The sequence below is a fragment of the Schistocerca piceifrons genome, chromosome 2 (assembly GCF_021461385.2).
Source record: "Schistocerca piceifrons isolate TAMUIC-IGC-003096 chromosome 2, iqSchPice1.1, whole genome shotgun sequence".
Taxonomy (NCBI): domain Eukaryota; kingdom Metazoa; phylum Arthropoda; class Insecta; order Orthoptera; family Acrididae; genus Schistocerca; species Schistocerca piceifrons.
In genome coordinates this window covers 909029997-909046806 of record NC_060139.1, presented here as the reverse complement: position 1 = coordinate 909046806, position 16810 = coordinate 909029997, and positions in this window count along the sequence as shown.

The following is a 16810-nucleotide window of genomic DNA, read 5'->3' as shown; positions in this document are numbered from 1 at the left end:
AAGTAACTGCAACACTTCTTTTTGCAAAGCTTTATGGATCAACACATACGACTGTCCTCTGTCATTCTGAACAAGAATCACACCTTACTGTATAGCGAGGCTATGCCGACGTGCACAGTGTCGGCGCACAACAGAGTTCTTTTTGCTATGCAAAGAGCGAGGCCATCATGTGTGAATGTATTTTAGCACAATGTTCAAATCTGAATCAGCTTCCGTGGTCCGTGCAATTTTCCAATAGTTCAGAGGAAAGGATTGAACCAATTCAGAATCCTAAGCATCGATGTGACAAGATGCAGCAGAAGCGTCAAAGTCTGTATCAGGACCAATCGGAAGACATGAAATTGCATCAGCATTATCATGTTGAGCTATCGGAAAACACACAATCTCCTACTGATATTGAGACAACAACAAAGCCCATCTTTGCCATTTTTGGGCAGTTCGTACAGGAACCGGCTTTGTCGGATGAAACAAGGACTGCAGCGTCTTGTGATCCGTTACTAACTAGAATTTTCTGCCATACAATTAGTGGTAGAATTTTGTGACACCATACACAGTAGCAAATACCTCTTTCTCTATTTGTGAATAGTTACACTGAGCTTTGGACAACACTTTTGATGCGAAAGCAATAGGCCAGTCTTTATCCCCAAATCTGTGTGAAAGCACTGCACCAATTCCATAAGAAGGAGCATCAGCTTGCAATACGACTAGTTTGTCAGTATCAAAGAGAACCAAGCATCGATCACTGGGCAAAGCATCTTTAAGTTTTTGATAACCTTATTGGCAATCATCCGTTCAAACAAAGGGGATTTCTTCCAAAGAAAGCGATGCAATGGATCTGCAACTTGTGCTGCTACTGCATCTAACGCTTGCAGCTGAGGCATCTGAGGAGGGGGTGGGATAGGTGGGTTGGCTTATTGGAAGAGACAAATGAGAGAAACAGACAAGTCAAGAAAGAAAAATAAGTACAAAAGCAAAGAAAATTTTTACAATACCCACCTGAAAACACTGATTAGCAAAAACACTATATGACACTTTAAAAGCAAGCAAGTAATATGAACCGATTATAATAGTTCATTTTCCCTAAAACGGATTGCATTTCTGTGACATTGCGAGGAACTGGCAAATATTGTTTGGTTAACAAATGCGACTGAAGAGGATGTACCCCTTAACTGTTTACGACATGACCAAGATGCTGTAAATAAGGTTTCAAAAAATCACACTTGTCCGGTCTACACTTTAAGTCCTGGATCACATAATGCACGAAACAAAGCACATAAATTTGCAATGTGTTCGTCAGATGTACGACCTGCTACGACAATATCTTCCAAATAGTTTGAACAGTTTGGTTCTTAAGCAGAGAGCTGTTCCAAATACCGTTGGAAAATGTCGTGTGCGGAAGTACTGCCTAAAGTCAAACGCAAATATTGAAACAAGCCCAAATGAGTATTCACAACACACACTTTTTAAGATTCTTCATCTAGTGATATCTGAAGATATGCATAGCGTAAATCAATTTTTGAAAAGTAGCGACCAGCACCTAATCTGCCCATGAGATCCTCTGGGCGTGGCAATGGGTAAGTATCAATCACTATTTGTGGACTGACTGCAGACTTACAGCCAAGACAGAAGCGAATGTGACCTGAAGGTTTGGGGAGCAAAACCAGTGGACTTCCCCATTGACTAGCTTGTATGGGCGCAATAGCTCCGCTATCTTGCAATACTATAAGCTCAGCAGTGGCTTTGTCCTGTAATGCAATGGGAACATTTCTGGCCTGGCGAAATTTCGGCTGAGCAATGTCTTTCATAGTAATATGCGCAACAAAATTGTTAGTCTCACCTAAACCTTCAGAAAAGAGTTCAGAGATCTCTTTCAGCAAGCTAGATAACTGTCCTTAGCATTGAGTGCAGACACCGACAACGCATTGTCCGGAATGGTAAAGCCAAACAAATCAAAAGAATCAAGGTCAAATATGTTCTCACAATCGCACGAATGTAGCACAGTTAAAGTTGCAGTTCACGTACGCGAGAGGTGCATGGCAAGCAAAGTACGTTTTCCGAGAATGGGAATGTCCTGTCCATTATAACTCATCAGGTGCATTCTAGTTCTAGACAGGCGTGGGGACCTAACAATTCATATGTGTGACGATTTAGCAATGCAGCAGAGGCACCTGTGTCCAAGTGAAATTTCACACTTTTCCACCAATATGCGAATGTACAAAAAGCTTGTTGGACTGGAATAGCACTGAAGAAACTATTCGTCTGTAGTTTTGCTAATGCCTGTTGCAGGCATTGAATACACTGCATTTATGACATGGGCATTGTGACTCGATTTTTGTGAGTGGGCAGAATTCTTGTTTGTTGAACTGAAAACATATGGATTGTACGTGTCCTTTCTTGCCACAAGCATAACTCTGTGCTTTCCGGGACAGGCAGTCTTGGCGTTTGTGCTGTGAATAGCACCACAGGCATGACCTGACTGTATTCGTTCTAGGCGCGCAGTCCGGAACCGTGCGACTGCTACGGTCGCAGGTTCGAATCCTGCCTCGGGCATGGATGTGTGTGATGTCCTTAGGTTAGTTAGGTTTAAGTAGTTCTAAGTTCTAGGGGACTGATGACCACAGCTGTTAAGTCCCATAGTGCTCAGAGCCATTTGAACCATTTTTAACTGTATTCGCCTCTGCAGTCGCCTGCGTAGAGAACTGTTCACGTGGCTTGGTGCGAGCGAGCTGTTTACGCAGTATGACGCGCGAAAGCTGTCTGCCTAATGCGCTGGTCGCAAGCAAGGGGCGAATCGACCCAACAAACTACATCTACGTCTACATCTATACTCCGCGAGCCACCTTACGGTGTGTGGCGGAGGGTACTTATTGTACCACTATCTGATCCCCCCTTCCCTGTTCCATTCACGAATTGTGCGTGGGAAGAACGACTGCTTGTAAGTCTCCGTATTTGCTCTAATTTCTCGGATCTTTTCGTTGTGATCATTACGCGAGATATATGTGGGCGGTAGTAATATGTTGCCCATCTCTTCCCGGAATGTGCTCTCTCGTAATTTCGATAATAAACCTCTCCGTATTGCGTAACGCCTTTCTTGAAGTGTCCGCCACTGGAGCTTGTTCAGCATCTCCGTAACGCTCTCGCGCTGACTAAATGTCCCCATGACGAATCGCGCTGCTTTTCGCTGGATCATGTCTATCTCTTCTATTAATCCAACCTGGTAAGGGTCCCTTACTGATGAGCAATACTCAAGAATCGGACGAACAAGCGTTTTGTAAGCTACTTCTTTCGTCGATGAGTCACATTTTCTTAGAATTCTTCCTATGAATCTCAACCCGGCGCCTGCTTTTCCCACTATTTGTTTTATGTGATCATTCCACTTCAGATCGCTCCGGATAGTAACTCCTAAGTATTTTACGGTCGTTACCGCTTCCAATGATTTACCACCTATGGCATAATCGTACTGGAATGGATTTCTGCCCCTATGTATGCGCATTATATTACATTTATCTACGTTTAGGGAAAGCTGCCAGCTGTCGCACCATGCATTAATCCTCTGCAGGTCCTCCTGGAGTACGTACGAGTCTTCTGATGTTGCTACTTTCTTGTAGACAACCGTGTCATCCGCAAATAGCCTCACGGAGCTACCGATGTTGTCAACTAAGTCATTTATGTATATTGTAAACAATAAAGGTCCTATCACGCTTCCCTGCGGTACTCCCGAAATTACCTCTACATCTGCAGATTTTGAACCGTTAAGAATGACATGTTGTGTTCTTTCTTCTAGGAAATCCTGAATCCAATCACAAACCTGGTCCGATATTCCGTAAGCTCGTATTTTTTTCACTAAACGTAAGTGCGGAACCGTATCAAATGCCTTCCTGAAGTCCAGGAATACGGCATCAATCTGCTCGCCAGTGTCTACGGCACTGTGAATTTCTTGGGCAAATAGGGCGAGCTGAGTTTCACATGATCTCTGTTTGCGGAATCCATGTTGGTTATGATGAAGGAGATTTGTATTATCTAAGAACGTCATAATACGAGAACACAAAACATGTTCCATTATTCTACAACAGATTGACGTAAGCGAAATAGGCCTATAATTATTCGCATCTGATTTATGACCCTTCTTGAAAATGGGAACGACCTGCGCTTTCTTCCAGTCGCTAGGTACTTTACGTTCTTCCAGCGATCTACGATAAATTGCTGATAGAAAGGGGGCAAGTTCTTTAGCATAATCACTGTAGAATCTTAAGGGTATCTCGTCTGGTCCGGATGCTTTTCCGCTACTAAGTGATAGCAGTTGTTTTTCAATTCCGATATCGTTTATTTCAATATTTTCCATTTTGGCGTCCGTGCGACGGCTGAAGTCAGGGACCGTGTTACGATTTTCCGCAGTGAAACAGTTTCGGAACACTGAATTCAGTATTTCTGCCTTTCTTCGGTCGTCCTCTGTTTCGGTGCCATCGTGGTCAACGAGTGACTGAATAGGGGATTTAGATCCGCTTACCGATTTTACATATGACCAAAACTTTTTAGGGTTCTTGTTCAGATTGTTTGCCAATGTTTTATGTTCGAATTCGTTGAATGCTTCTCTCATTGCTCTCTTTACGCTCTTTTTCGCTTCGTTCAGCTTTTCCTTATCAGCTATGATTCGACTACTCTTAAACCTATGATGAAGCTTTCTTTGTTTCCGTAGTACCTTTCGTACATGATTGTTATACCACGGTGGATCTTTCCCCTCGCTTTGGACCTTAGTCTGTACGAACTTATCTAAGGCGTACTGGACGATGTTTCTGAATTTTTTCCAAATTGCTGGTTGCTCAAATTTATCGGCCGACACGGCACCTGAGTCATACTGATCTAGTACTTGCACTATGTGCTGAAATGAGGGATCGAACTGTTTCAAAATCTGTTCCCTAAGTCTGACATCAGTTACACTGTACACGATCGCATCACGCAACATTACATCGGAATATAAAGCACCATAAGCACATTTGAATTTGGGTTGGGTTGTTTGGGGAAGACCAGACAGCGGGGTCATCGGTCTCATTGGATTAGGGAAGGACGGGGAAGGAAGTCGGCCGTGCCCTTTCAAAGGAACCATCCCGGCATTTGCCTGGAGCGATTTAGGGAAATCACGGAAAACCTAAATCAGGATGGCCGGACGCGTGATTGAACCGTCGTCCTCCCGAATGCGAGTCCAGTGTGCTAGCCACTGCGCCACCATTTGAATTTGCATTTCCTCGTCGTACCCTGCAAATCTGTTACCCACTCACTATAAGTTTGCTCTGACAGTTTTTTTTGCAATTAAAGAAATCGTACCCAGTTGCTACCACATTCACTTGTTGGTTATAATAGTTAGTTATCGAATCTACAACCTGATCATACGAGAGTTCACTCGGAGTGGCGTTAGGAAGTAACTTGTGAATGAGTCTGAACACTGCACATCCTACCATGGACAACAAATAGGGAAGTTTCACAGCACCTGGTACATTTTGAGCAATTATGTGGGCTTAAAACTGTTGTAACCACTCGAGCTATTCCTCTTCTTGTTCATGAAACGCGAAAAGTCGCTATAGTGCTTGGAGCCCGGTCTAAGGCGCTGCAGTCATGGACTGTGCAGCTGGTCACGGCGGAGGTTCGAGTCCTCCCTCGGGCATGGGGTGTGTGTTTCTCCTTAGGATGATTTAGGTTATGTAGTGTGTGAGCTTAGGGACTGAGGACCTTAGCAGTTAAGTCCCATAAGATTTCACACACATTTGAACATTTTTTTGCTTGGAGCCATGGTACATGTAGTTTGTTGTTCTGGAGGGCGCGCAGTGTTGGCCAGTGGCAGCTGCACCGTGTTTAGCAGGGTTGAAATTTGTTGACTCTGAAACTAAAACATCTGCATTAGCTGCATTGCATCTAACGCTTGCAGCTGAGGCGCTTGGGCAGGGGGTGGAGTAGGTGGGGTGGGCATGTTGGAAAAGACAAATGTGAGAAACAGACAAGTCAAGCAAAAAAAATAAGTACAAACACAAATAAAATTTACACAACGTCCACCTGAAAACACTGATTAGCAAAAACACTATAAGAGACTGTTAAAGCAGGTAAATACACCTCTACAAGGAAAAGACAAAGTAGAAGTAAGGCACCAGCAAAACACCAAAAACCACGAAAAGAAAACAGAGACTGTGTGGTGGCCAGGCACTGGGTTGCCACAATGAGATCCATTGACCTCCTCGTCGCCAATTTTGTGTAATGCCTACTCGTCGAAAGTGGGTGCCTAGAAAACCCCCTTTCTCGGATTGCTAGACGACAGTTGAAGCAAATCGTATTAATGAGTTTTTATTACAGTAAGATAAATGACAATACCTAACTGTGAGAATTTACAATGGTGTGTCAGAAGCAATGGGCGACAGACAAAATATGAAAATCTCTTCAGTATACACAACTTCCAATAAAAGTGAAACAATACAGTTCCCAAACCGCTGCTGTAGAGCTCGTAGAATGGCTAGTCTTCAACTGGGTCACAGCGAGGTGGCGCGGTGCTTACATTCTCTTCGCCTAGAGGCTGCTGCTGTTTCGGTGTCGTCCTAGAGAGGGGTCAGTCGGCGCATGAGTTTCACGCCGGAACATGTAGCTACCCTAGCCCCCATCGTGAAAGCAGAGGGTCGTCTTTGAAACGTTCAGTGAAACGCATGTGCCGTCCAGAACGGGTCGTGTTTACTATTTGGGAAACTGTGTCTGATGGTTATTGAGTTTGGAATTGCGATTGACTTTGAGGTCGTGGTTGAAGAAAGATAAAGTTGTCTTCTTGAAACGTTGGCCAACAATACATTGTGAAAGATGTATGCCAGTTCGAAGTGGTCAGTGGAGACAATCATGTTCTTGCTATTGACTGAAATATCCAATGTCCGTGCACCTCTTTGTATCAGATGGTGTGGGTCCATGTACAGAACTTGTAGCGAGGGCTTCATACCGTCTGTGGGTCGCATCACGTGTGAGCAGCTGGCCAAGTCGTGATACATGTAATAGGGTGGTGTGCCACATCTAGAACATTGACGAGGTATTAAAAGAACCATTGCGCTCACGCAGGTGATGTAGAAAGTCTGGCTGATCGTGTGTGGCAAACTGCAAAGAATTGGTGTCAAAGAATTCTCTCGGAAGATGTATCGTTTCGACACCAGCGCTGCCGATAAAGCATCTATATCCAGCTTGAATGCATTACGCAAAACCAAGTAACACGATCGGTAGACAAGTCGTCCAGGTTGTATACATGAGAGCAGCTTTTAGCGAACAGTGCCACTGCTCTATCAGACTGTTTATTACTGGATGGTAACTTGTGGTTTCATGATGGACATACCTGCAGAAAACTGCAAGCTCGACGAATAATTATGATTAGAATTGCATGACATGACCTGTTAGTACGTGCATGGGCTACCAAATCTTGACAATGGCGTGGAAATGAAGGCGGAGGTTGACGTTGTCCAACGGTACTGCCTCTGGCTGTCATCGAGTGAAACGATCTGTGTTAGCCAATAGATATTGTTGGCCATATGATGGGGGTAATGAACCTATGACTTCAAGATGTACGTGCGCAAAACGTGAGGTAACTCGGGGATTATATCCATTGATGAAAGTACATAGATATACACTTCGCTGGTTTAGCATGGCATTCATGTTTGCTTCCATTCGCGGCAGTCGTTCTCCATTCCCAGCCAGACAATGTGCTTCAACATCAGAGGAATCAGGGATAAGTTGTGTAAGTTGTCGAAGGGTTTCTTACAAAATTGAATAGGCAGCAATAGTTGGGATCTTCCTTGGAAGATGTCACAATATATTTTAGCATCTTTGACAGGGACACTAACGAGCTGCATCTCCAGTGCCGGGTTGGCATAGTTCCGAAAACTGTGAAGTTCTCGATCAGTCTGTTGTGCCTGAGCAAATGAGTTGAAATCAATAGGGTCCGAAACGCTGTTGACTCTTGAAAGGCTGTCGAGAGATGTGCTTGATGATAGTGGTAAACTGTGCAGTAAAATACAGACCATTGTATTGTCTTCGTGAACAATTGTTGCTATTCCGCCTGAACGCAAACGTTAACAGTTTATGGCCTACATAGATAGTGACATCTCTCACTCCTATCTGTGGGTGGAAGTATTTGATAACCCAATCGTAGTTACTCCACTTCTGTTGCAATGACGATGGTTAATGAGAAAAAAAGGTTAGCGATTACCACAGATCATATGTACAGTGTTGTAATATGGCACATATAGTTGTTAGGCTTGCGTCGGTTACCATTAATAAGGGTGCATCAAGCTTAGAATGTGCCAGAAGTGCAGCGTCCATCATGCTTTGTTTAGTGGCGTCGAAGGCAGAACCATTGCCTCAGTCCACTGTATCGGACAGTTTAGTTTAATCTTAGGGCCTGGCAGTGCCGCAGTTAATGTTTCTTGTAGCTCTGCTGCCCGTGTTAGGTGCCAGAATCAATAAATATTTGCCTGGTTTGGGCTGCATTGCGTAAATCAAAGGACATTAACATGCTCTCGAGCAAACTGAATTGTGTAATATTTGCAGTTTTCGGTACGTCTTCTTGTGCCACTGGTAATTGAGTACAAGCCTTGGCACAATTCAGCACACTAAAGATCGTTGCACCATGTAAAGCATGATTAAAATCTCGCAACAGTGGACCTAGATAACGATCTAGTTTGGTTCATCTACATCTACATCCATACTCCGCAAGCCACCTGACTGTGTGTGGCGGAGGGTACCCTGAGTAACTCTATCGGTTCTCCCTTCTATTCCAGTCTCGTATTGTTCGTGGAAAGAAGGATTGTCGGTATGCTTCTGTGTGGGCTCTAATTTCTCTGATTTTATCCTCATGGTCTCTTCGCGAGATATACATAGGAGGGAGCAATATACTGCTTGACTCTTCGGTGAAGGTATGTTCTCGAAACTTTAACAAAAGCCCGTACCGAGCTACTGAGCGTCTCTCCTGCAGAGTCTTCCACTGGAGTTTATCTATCATCTCCGTAACGCTTTTGCGATTACTAAATGATCCTGTAACGAAGCGCGCTGCTCTCCGTTGGATCTTATCTATCTCTCCTATCAACCTTATCTGGTACGGATCCCACACTGCTGAGCAGTATTCAAGCAGTGGGCGAACAAGCGTACTGTAACCTACTTCCTTTGTTTTCGGATTGCATTTCCTTAGGATTCCTCCAACGAATCTCAGTCTGGCATCTGCTTTACCGACGATCAACTTTATATGATCATTCCATTTTAAATCGCTCCTAATGCGTACTCCCAGATAATTTATGGAATTAACTGCTTCCAGTTGCTGACCTGCTATTTTGTAGCTAAATGATAAGGGATCTATCTTTCTATGTATTTGCAGCATATTACACTTGTCTAAATTGAGATTCAATTGCCGTTCCCTGCATCATGCGTCAATTCGCTGCATATCCTCCTGCATTTCAATCCAATTTTCCATTGTTACAACCTCTTGATACACCACAGCATCATCTGCAAAAAGCCTCAGTGAACTTCCGATGTCGTCCACCAGGTCATTTATGTATACTGTGAATAGCAACGGTCCTATGACACTCCCCTGCGGCACATCTGTGGCATTACATTGTTCTGAGGTGAAACAAAACATTCATTTATGTAATCATGGTGTATACGAGAACAGGAGGCTTTAAGCGCTATATAATCGCTACATATATGTCGTGATTCACTGTTCTTAGGAACCAGGTGCATTGGAGACAACCATGTATCACTTGATGGTTGGATAATGCCATCTTGTAACGGCAAACTCGACTTTAGCTACTGCCAGGTGATCCGATGCCAAACATCTAGGCCTGCATGATATCGGAGTGCTGTCCATGGTCTTAATAAGATGCACAGTTTTGTGTGGCATCTGTTTCAGAGCTACAGGGGGCCTTGTCTGAACAGGAAATCAGCGTAATATAGATGCATACTTAGAATTCTTCACTGCATCAGTTTTGCACTGTGTACGGTCGTGCTGCAGTGGGACCCAGTTGTAGTTGGGCCAGTCACGCAGCCCACGAGTCGGGGATTCGCCACATCCAGCATCACCTGGTAGTACACCAGAAAATCTGCCAGAGACGTCGGCGACGGTGAAGTCCTAGATCAATGCACAGAGTAGTCCGAAGTCCAGTCACACACACTGAGTAGCTTACATCAATACTGTGGCATTATTAGCAGCCGACAAGCAGAACGTGTTCTGTGGTCGACAACGATGCTCCGAGGTCTGTGGCAATACTCTCAAATCGGCACCTGTATCCACCAAATATTTTGGTCCAGACGTCCTGTCGCTGATAAACAGACGCTAAGATCCTGCCTGGCAGTTGGCTGTGTCTAAGACCGACTGCCACTGGCATTTGGGAATGATCACGGACTTGTGCATTTGCGAGATACCGGCATACTGACTGTCCTGAACTAGAGGACGAGGCTCTATCGGCTCCTGGATCTGCGAAGATGCTATCTTTTGTCTGCTGGTTCCTTTCCCAGCTAGTAAACCGAGCTGTTTGCATAAGGTGTCCGTCTTTGCCGTTAGCGAATCATAATCAGTGCACACAACCGCTGCTGCTGTACTGCTTCATGGCTCTGTGACGGTCCTAAAGTGGCCCTCACACGTTCAATAATATTGTCAGACCGTCAATATATTGGCCCTCTGGCGGCCGGAGTGGCCGAGCGGTTCTAGGCGCTTCAGTCTGGAACCGCGCGACCGCTACGGTCGCAGGGTCGAATCCTGCCTCGGGCATGGATGTGTGTGATGTCCTTAGGTTAGTTAGGTTTAAGTAGTTCTAAGTTCTAGGGGACTGATGACCTCAGATGTTAAGTCCCATAGTGCTCAGAGCCATTTGAACCATTTATTGGCCGTCTGCGGGCGCGTATTGATATGTTGTAAGTACTAGAAAAATTGACAAGCAGTACTGATTACCTTCGAAATATTTTCGGTATTGTCAATACATACTGAAGTACTGACTGACAATATTCTCCATTCAAATGTTGACAGAGCTTCGCGTATTAGCCACACGGCGTTAGTGTACACTGTTTGTTTTCGATTCGCCTTCGTTCATATCATACATCACATTCAGTCTGTCAAGTGCTCTTTTAACGTAAAACAATTTTAATAGATCTATGCGAGAGTAATCATTGTATATACCACTTTAGAATGGTCAACGGAGATTCTCTAATTACTTTAGTGTAATATAGGATGGTGAATTACAAAGCAGTTTGGAAAACCGCTTCCACTACGAAAAACACGTCATATGTCTGCAATGACTAGTAAGAGGTCTGCAAAACGTGTGTCAGTTTTACCAAATTATTTCAAAACGTAAAAAAACTGTTACGTTAATTGCCTGGACATATCCTCGCCAGGCGGATAAATTGCTTCAGATGTTTCCATAGAATTTTAGTAATTTTGTTGGATGATATTACAGAAGTAGACTTCGAGCATTCGAATGACCTACATGTCGCCAGAAATCTCGAAGTTACTCTTGATCTGTCGTTGACCTCGACTGCCTTTCTCATTAATGTATCTTGTTTCATTATTTTATCTCATTTAAACATTAATAACGTGTTGTACCGGTATGGTGTATGACGCACCGGAAAAAATATGAGATATTTCGGGTGCTTGTTTCTCGTTGTCAGAAAGTTAACAAGTGGCCAGTCTTTCCTTTTTGTCAACCATTCTCGGACCCATTTCCTCTCTTTCGCCGTCTTTTGCTGCTTGCAAGGTATAGCTAATATAATGACAGCACACACTTTCTCTTGGGTGTTCGACATCTTAACTTTGTATACCCGAGGAGTCAGCTGACGGTTTTTGTCAGTATTATTGATGGTTTGAGGTCGGTTCAACATACTGAACCTTTGACAAGTATTTTCAATAAATATTGAACGTCTGCAGGGCCCTTAACTCGTGCGGGAGTGATAGCCTCTTGTATTCGGTCTGCATGTTCCGCTACGACGTACAGTGACGTTTCCATTTGAGACGCTATGATTGCCTTAACTTGTGGCGGTATACAGTTGCTCCATATCGCACATAACAGATTGCGAGGAATAGTGCCAACGTCCACCTTACTTCACAAGTGCTGGGGTACTGCGACGGCTTATGATTCTCTTGAGCGAACGCTTGTCGGATGCTGTCTTCCTGTGAAACGGCTACTCTTCGCATGAGCTCAGTTTCTAATTTCCTGTAAGGTTCTTAGACCGGTGGTGCTTTTATAATATCCCGTACTTCCGCAACATATTGATGGCTCGTTACATCCAACTCCTGCATTAAATCAGAATCGTCCCTTAGCACTCTCAAACAGCAAACAACCAATCCTTAGGCAAGCTAATACATAACTGTGTACAATCACTAGTGTGTCAGCGAAATGAAAAGAATGAAAACACCGTAGCTGCTGCATCATCTGTGGCGACGGGCGCAATTTCACTTGACAAACGCAGGGACAAAACGCAGCAGACGACAGCAGATGGCAATGACGTTTCACTAGAAGTCTAAGAAAATGCCTGTAGCAGAATTATCTCTATCAAGAGCTTCAAGTACCGGTTCAGTGAACTCTTCAATGGGCGATATTCTACTTCTTCAACTTCTCAAACCAAACTATGCTTCGTTAAAGAGGTTGTATTTACTCATGTAACTCAACAGTCTCTCATGATTGCTTCAATTACTTTTGAGAAAGAAGACAACAGTGTAACTGGCCTTTAGTTTTCAATGTTTCGCGCATTACCTTTCTTTAGTAAGGCATCACCCGTGCATACTATAGGTACCTACTCAGGGAAAACACATGAATTACTGGATTTATTTATTACATTTGTTAACAGAGATTATACTGCTATCAAAGCAAGCTTTCAGAACAGAGACAGGACCTCATCTATGCCTGCTGACATATTTTTTAAAATGTTGTACTATCTTCCTATCTTCAAGTTGTGTTGTGGGAAACTTCAGCATTGTGCTTGCTATGTAAGTCATTGTGGATGGTTATATGCGTCTTGCTGCAAATTCTTCGCAGAACCAGAGAAATAACCATGCACACAACTTGCTAATTCCCATGGAGGTAGAATAATGGAGGTAGAATAAGGGGAGATGGCGCTGCGGACTTACGTTGTACCACAGTCTAATATAACAGTCGCGACACTTCGCCTCGATTTTGTTGCCTACAGCGCCAGCAGCGCCCCAAGCGGCTGGTAGGTTACACTGTGAGTTCGGCGCGATCGTGAAGGAGAATAATGGTTGTTTATTTTGATTTTTACAATGGCTTTTACTGGCGGGAGCGTTTGTAGCGCAATAAATTGCACCAACAACAGAAAGAAGACACCAAAGCTGTCTTTTTTTAGGTTTCCTAAGGATCCTCAGAGGTATAACCATCATGTTACTAAACTGTATCGTCAGGATTCACTTGCAAACTATATGTGTATAAATGATGAATGTTTCGTTTTAGGAGCAGAAAATGGCTTGTTAATAGCAGGCGAGAAGACCTCATGAAGAAAGACCCAGTGTACCTGTATAGTAATATTAGGTTTTGTTCACTACATTTCGAACAAAACCAGTTCATGAACGCAGACAACAACAAACTCGTGTGGAATGCAGTACCCACCCTGTTTGACATTCCAAATAAGCCACCTCAGCTGACGATGAAGAGGAAACTGCCACAAAGATTCGACAGTCAATCTAAAGCAGTAAAACAGTCCTATGACACAGAAGCAGCTGGTTCAGCTCACCATGTATCAGTGCCAGATTCGTGTGAATCGTCAACACAGACCTGCTTTGACGATGAAGTGGTTAGATTAAGTGCAGCTGTTCGTGTCTTGCAAAAGCGTGTGAAGTGTCAGAATGTGCAAATCGCTAGACTTCGAGCGAAACTATTACGGGACAAGGAAAGTGCCTACAGACAGCGACAGAAATTGTATCAGAAGGAGCAAGTGAACAAGGAAATTATACAAATATTTGGTTTTTCGTGAAATGTAGTGTAATCAGCTCATTAGAGTGTTTTCAGCATATTCTTCCCACTATTTGGCAGTTGCTTGTCCCACTTAGAATAATAAAAAGATGAAGGTCGTACTTGTGGCAACAGGCGAAAATGACAAACAAACGCAGTAGGCCTACAGAACGATAAACGAGCTGTCGATCGTTTTTGCAAGTAGAGGTACATGTCTGTGCTTCTGACATGTGAATCTGTGTGTTTATATTCTTTTGATATGAACGTGGTAAGCTGCAATTCTGTCCAATGTCACAAGTGTTTCTTCACGAATGTGTTGTAGCTTGCCACTCTATTCATGATTTTTGTCCGTGCTGGCGCTTATTTTAGAATCATTTTTAGAAACATATATGCCTTCTGATACCACACAAACCCTTGGAGGCAAGAAAATAACTCAAATAATGCGGAAATTACGTAGGAAATGGATGTAAACAAACATTATGCTTACGACGCGTCTGACGTTCACCTTACCTACCGCTTGGAGCGCTAGTGTCGCTCCATCTGTCAAACGGCAACAACTTTTACAGCAGTGAGTGTCGCGACTGTTATATTGTGGTTGTACGTTGTTTTGAAGCCAGTAGGCTGGGCCTGCCGCCATCTTGGATCCCCCAAAACATTAGCAGACGAGTGTTTACAATTGCGTCTTGTTCGTTAACTCTGCCGTGTGCACGTGATATTTGTTTTATATAGTAAATATTACACTATTTTAGTAAACAACATTGCATAAGGAACGCAACTTCAAACGTTTTTCTGGTCTTAAATGCGTATTCGAAACAGTAATACGACACGAAAATATCACGCTTCTGGCCTCAGTACTGTAATTCCTTTTTGTTTATACACTTCGAATAACCAAGAAGAGAAGTATGTGCTATGAAAAGTGTGCTTTCGTAATCTATTTCTATTCACTTTCCTTGTGTTTGTGCCGATAACTGATAAAGCCAGAACTCCGAAAGCAATCATTGATAGTTTAGAGACACCAATTTGTATTCGTTGCATTGTCAAGTCAAATGCAAATATTAAATGTTCAAGGTTGCAAGAAACTACCTTATTTCCTTTGGTGTCCCGTAGATGTACGCAGAGATGATATAAACAAGCCAGCTGTCATGTCAACAAAGTGAAAGATTCGTTAAATTACGTAGGAAAAGAACTGAATTTAAGATTGTCAGGCCCATTGTAGTTTACACATCTGCTTTGTTTTTAAATTGTGCCTACCAAATGACATTCAGTGTGGCAAATAACAGCAATTTACAGGGTAACACGACAATACAATGACTAACGTAATGATCTAAGCCTGGACTTAAATAGGGAACTTTGCTTTAACAAATATGATTTAACCACTGTAACAGGTGTTCCACATATTTTATTGAAGATTTAATTAACTACATGTAGTTACATTACTTTTATATTAAATTATTGCATTTTAAAACATTAGTCCCCATTTCCAGGATATTTCTTGTGAGGACTTTTCAGTTGCTTGGGAATAACCAAACAATGAAAACGAAGTGTATTGCTTACCTCCAGAGAGCTCTTCGCGGTTGGATTGATAGGGAATCTAAAGTCAAATCACAGAAATAAAATCATACTGTAAAACTTTACAATGCATCAGAATTTCAAGTATATATAAGAAAATAACGCTTAAATAAGTCCACTTACGAATGAAATGCTATTTGTTTAAACTTTAGACTACAATCAGAACCATTAGTTCACCCGTAAGTGACGCAAGTCGGTATTTTTTATCAAAACACGTCAACACTACACGGTATCAAACCACCGGAAGCGAATGTTTTGGGGTAGCTAACATGGCGGATCTTCAGTTGGGTCAGCTTCAAGTTTATGACGTCATGACAACTCTTATTTTTACCTCCATGCTAATTCCTGAGGAGTTTCTATTATTCTATTCATATCTTTGATTTATGTGTTATACTTGGATCTGCCTTTTCCAGTTTCTTGTTTTATAATATCCCACAACATACTGCTTTTATTTTCTCCTTTATATATTAGTTTGTCATTAAATGATTTTCTTGCCGCAGGCAGTACCCTCCTGTATAGTTTTTATACCAGTGATAGTACTCAAGAAACTGTGGATTAGGGCATGGTTTTGCAAAGAACTGAGAAATTTAAGTGTGTGTGAAGATTTTCTGGGTCTAGTGCAGCAGGGGATACAACCCGTCAGCTTTGAACAATGAAGTCAGTCCTTAGTCATACATCTTAATGTCTTCACTTCGAGGCATAGATAATAAAGCAGTTCTGTGTTCTAATAAGCACTATCATTAAAATAATTGAATGTTAATCTAAAAGCGATCGCTTGATATTCGGTACATCATTAAACGTGTGATTTAATTAACTTAATTGTTTGTTTTTTATTCGGCCGGTACTTAATAATAACCTGATCCTAAGATACAGATGCTCCAGTAGCTGATAAGTGGTTTTTGGCTTTTTTTTAAAAAAATCTCACAGTAGCTGATAAGTCTTTTTTGGCTTTTTTTAAAAAAAATCTCGCGAGATAGAATAAACTGATCCTACTTTATTAAGCAATCAATAAAAAAACTAAACTAAAACATAACAGCTTTTGCTGTTATGTTTTAGCAGTAGCTCATAAGTGGTTTTTGGCTCTTTTTAAAAAAAATCTCACAGTAGCTGATAAGTGTTTTTTGGCTTTTTTAAAAAAATCTCACGAGATAGAATAAACTGATCCTACTTTATTGCTTAATAAAGTAGGATCAGTGAGATTTTGTTTTTTTTAAAAGCCAAAAGACACTTATCAGCTACTGAAGGGATCTACAACACTAAGAAGAATCGCTTCTCGGCTTTTGACAAGA